The sequence below is a fragment of the Macrotis lagotis genome, chromosome 1, assembly GCF_037893015.1.
Source record: "Macrotis lagotis isolate mMagLag1 chromosome 1, bilby.v1.9.chrom.fasta, whole genome shotgun sequence".
In the NCBI taxonomy this organism is placed as follows: Eukaryota; Metazoa; Chordata; class Mammalia; order Peramelemorphia; family Peramelidae; genus Macrotis; species Macrotis lagotis.
The window spans coordinates 134,392,933-134,397,334 of NC_133658.1; the positions used below are offsets into that span (position 1 = coordinate 134,392,933).

Below are 4,402 nucleotides of genomic sequence, written 5' to 3' on the forward strand. Positions count from 1 at the left end.
ATGGAGGGTCCCAGCTGCAGAAAAATTCTGAGCCCTGGGAACACTGGGGTAACAGATGGGACTGGGTTAGGAACAACTCATAGCATTAGAAAAGCTTGGGTCTAAAGGAAGGAACAAATTTCTGCACAGACAATGCTTGGGCTGCATAAGTAACACCTTATTAAGTCAGGGACCAGGTTCCAGTCTCAGGACAAAAAGCCTGAGACTCTACTCTTAGTACCACAGGAGAAGAGTTCAGGTATTAAAATGAGCAAAAAAAGAGCACATAATGATAGAAAGCACTTATTCAGATAGCGTTGATAAAAATGCTGTCTTAGAATTAAGTGGGACAAATTACCTACATGGGAAGCCTCAAAAGAGTTTATGAATTGATCTCAAATCCAAAATGTAATAATAGATCTCATAAAGGATTTTAAAAAACCAAAAGAGAGGAAGAATAAAAATGTATAAAAAAAGAAATGAAAGTCATTTAAGAGAATTATGGAAAAGTAGACTGAAGAAATCAACTTCTCTAAAATTAAAAATGACCAACTGGAAAAAGAATGTAACTCATCAAAAATGCCACTAATTTAAAATTAAATTTGACCACTTGGAAAAGGCAATAAAAATACAAAAGCTAACTGAAAAAAATAAAATCCTAAAAATTAGAAACAGACAGATGAAAACCAAAAGCTTTATGAGAAACTAAGATTCCATCAGGCAAACACAAAAGACTTAAAAATAGAAGAAAATGAAAAGTACTTTTTACGAAAATCAAATAACCTAGAAAAGAGATCCAGGAGAGATAATTTAGGAATTATTGGTCTTCCCAAATACCTTAGAGTCTGGAACATATATTTCAGGAAATTATCATGGAAAAATTGCTCAAACATCCTAGAACATGAAGGCAAAATAATCCTGGAAAGAATCCACAGATCACTTCTAGAAAGAGATTCCAGGAAAAAAAAAACTCCAAGAAATATTACAGCCAAATTCCAGAATTCTCAGCTAAAAGAGGAAATACTACAAGTATCCAAAAAAAAAAGAATTTATTTATATATCAATTAACCACAATCAGACTTACAAAGGACTTAACAGCTTTAACATTAAGGTTCAAAGGATCTGGGACAGAATATTCTGGAAGGTAAAGGATCTTGCATTACAACCACAAATTAACTACCTAAAAAATTCAACATAATATTTCTGGGGAAAGTTAGATTTTCAATGAAATAGAGGATTTTCAAAAATTTCTAATAAAAAGATCTGAACTGCACAGAAAATTCAATCCTTAAATTCAAAAATGAAGAGCTGTGCATAAAGGTAAATGGAAAGGCAAAAGAACATTAAATTTGTAAACAATAAATATTAAACTTCCCTAAAAGGAAGATAATACTTATAACTCTTAATAATTGCCTTTTACTTAGAATAGTTAAAAGAAATTCTTTTACAGAGGCTATGAGTCTAAGATGACCATGAAAATATTCATTCTTTAGCCAATACCCTAGCAAATGATGGTAGAATATAGTTGTAGGGACTATTTAGAGGATATTGAGATAAATGAGTTACGAAGTGATGTTCATTACAAACACAAATTTGTATTTCTACTGGAGGGAAGGAGAACACTTAGAGAATCTGTAAATAATTTAATCATAAGTGATCTCACTTTAATAGCCATTTTAGGTAGAGCAATAGTGCAATAGTGGCAGAGAAAAAGAGTGTACTTGGAAGGTCTGCATAGAAATAGATGATGAAGTGATCTTTCATTTTTCCATACATTAGGTAACAAAAGTTGTATTTCAGATACAGATACAGATAAATGTAAGTCAAAATGGGTACAGGAATTTGACATAAGAGATAATATTATAAGCCAATTAGGAGAACAAGTATTAACTGTCTATTAGATCTATGGAAAGAGGATCAGTTTATGACCAAGAAGAGATAGAGGATATTATTAAAAAACAAACTGGATAATTTTTATTCAATTTAAGAGGTTTTGCATAAGCAAGATTAAGAGGAACATAGTTAGTTGGGAAGTAATTTTTACAACTACTATTCCTAATAAAGGACTCATTTCTAAAATAAATAGAACACTTAGTTAAATTATTAAAAAAAAACAAAACAAATAGCTTTTGCAGGTTGGCGGGAAGTGGGGAAGCAGCACCACGAAGGCCTCGGGCACCCTGAGAGAGTACAAGGTAGTTGGAACATGCCTGCCTACTCCCAAGACTCAAGTGCTGCCTCTTTATCGCATACTTATCTTTGCTCCTAACCATACCTTAGCAAAGTCCCGATTCTGCTACTTTGTGTCCCAGCTGAAAAAGATGAAGAAGTCTTCTGGAGAGATCATATACAGTGGACAGTTTTTTGAAAAGTCCCCTCCTAGGGTGAAAAATTTTGGCATCTGGCTGCGTTACGATTCCAGGAGTGGAACCCACAGCATGTACAGGGAGTACAGAGACCTGATGCTGGTGCCATCACTCTGTGCTACCTGGATATGGGGGCCCATCACCATGCCCGAGCCCACTCCATCGAGATCATGAAAGTAGAAGAAATTCCTGCCAGCAAGTGCTGCCAACTGGCAGTCAAGCAGTTTCAACGACTCCAAAATCAATTTCCCTCTACCCCACAGAGTTCTGTGTCGCCAACACAAACCATGCTTTACTACCAAGAGACCCAACACATTCTTTTAAGTGCAGAGGCAAGGAGGCACAAGTTTTATTTGATCTCTTTAAATAAATTTCCTATTTGGAAACAGCCTCCCCAAAAAAACAAAAACAAATAAAGCAAGCCAATCATCAATTGATAAATGATAAAAGGATATGGAAAGGCAATTCTTAGATAAAGAAATCAAAGTTTTCTATAGTCAAATGAAGAATTGCTCCAAAGCATTTTTGAATAAAGAAATGCAGATTAAAACACCACTTCTTACCTCTGAAATTGGCCAATATGTCTAGAATGGAAAACAATCAATGTTACAGGGGATCTGGGAAAACTGGTACACTAAGGCATGACTGGTGGAGTTGTGGACTGATCCAACCTTTCTGTAGAGCATTTTGTTATAATGTTCAAAGAGCAATAAAACTGATCATAGCCTTTGATTCAACAATAACATTACTGGATCTTTATCCTGAAGTGGTCATGATAATGGGTAAAACTTCTAAGACACAAAAATATTCATAGCAGCTCTTTTTGTATTGGTAAGGAATATGAAATTTAGGGGATGCCTAACACTTGGGGAATGGCTGAACACACTGCTATATGCATGAGATTACTTTTCTTCTATAAGAAATCAGGAGGGATGAGATTTCAGAAAAGCTTGGAAAGAATATCATCAATTAATCATGAGTGAAATAAGTAGAACTAGAAGAGCATTATAGTCACTAACAACAACATGGGATGATGATCTACCATGATGAACTTGTTCATTTCAGCAGTATAATAATCAAAGACAATTTTAAAAGACTTGTGATGGAAAATATCTTCCATATCCAAAGAAGCAACTGTTGAGCTTAAATGAACACCAAAATTTATCATTTTCAATTTTAAAAGATGCCATGTGTTATGTCAATTTTTTCTTCTCCACCCAACTTGGATCTGATTCTTCTCTCACAATATGATCAATATGGATCTATGTTTAACATGGTTATAAATGTAGAACCTATTTCATTTTACTTTCCATCTGGCGAGAGGAGAGGGAAGGGAAAGAGGGAGAAAATATAAAATACAAAACCTCGCAAAAACTGAATGGTGAAAACTACCATTGCATATAATTGAAAAAACAAATAAATTAATATTTAAAAGTCCTCAAAAGCCAAAGGTTCCTGTATTATGGTTAGAGTACTATAGGGGGAGAGAGAGAGAGAGAGAGAGAGAGAGAGAGAGAGAGAGAGAGAGAGAGAGAGAGAGAGAGAGAGAGTATTTTAGAGGAACTGGGCACAAATAGATCATGAAGCAATTTTGCTTTATTTGATACTTTAACAAAAATTAGAGGGAATATTCTTAGAGACCAAGAGATTGTGAAGTTTTTTTATGCCCTAAAGTATGTTTATTTTTGTATAAGTGCAACATATTGCTGAGACAAAGATGTATTCCTTTTATCTCCATTCAGATTTGTCCATTGTTCATCATATATAACTTTTTCTAAAAGTTATTCATCTCTCTAACATCCTTCTTGTTTATTTTTGTGTTTATATTTATTTAATTCTGAAAGAGGGAGTTTAAGGTCCTCTGTTAATATAGTTTTGCTTTCTCTGCTTCCTGTAACTATTTAGCTTCTAAGTATTTGTATACTATACCACTTGGTCCATAAATATTTACTATTGCTTTTGATTAGAAAGATGTAGTTTCCTTCTTTATACCTTTTAATTATATCTATTTTTGCTTTTATTTCTCTGACATCTAGGTCACTACTCTTGCATTTATT

General features: G+C 33.9%; 1 pseudogene; it reads left to right on the forward strand.

The window, feature by feature from the left end:
• LOC141516008 (large ribosomal subunit protein eL20 pseudogene) lies at positions 1–2,669 on the forward strand (annotated as a pseudogene).
• Positions 2,670–4,402: the final 1,733 nt, after the last annotated feature.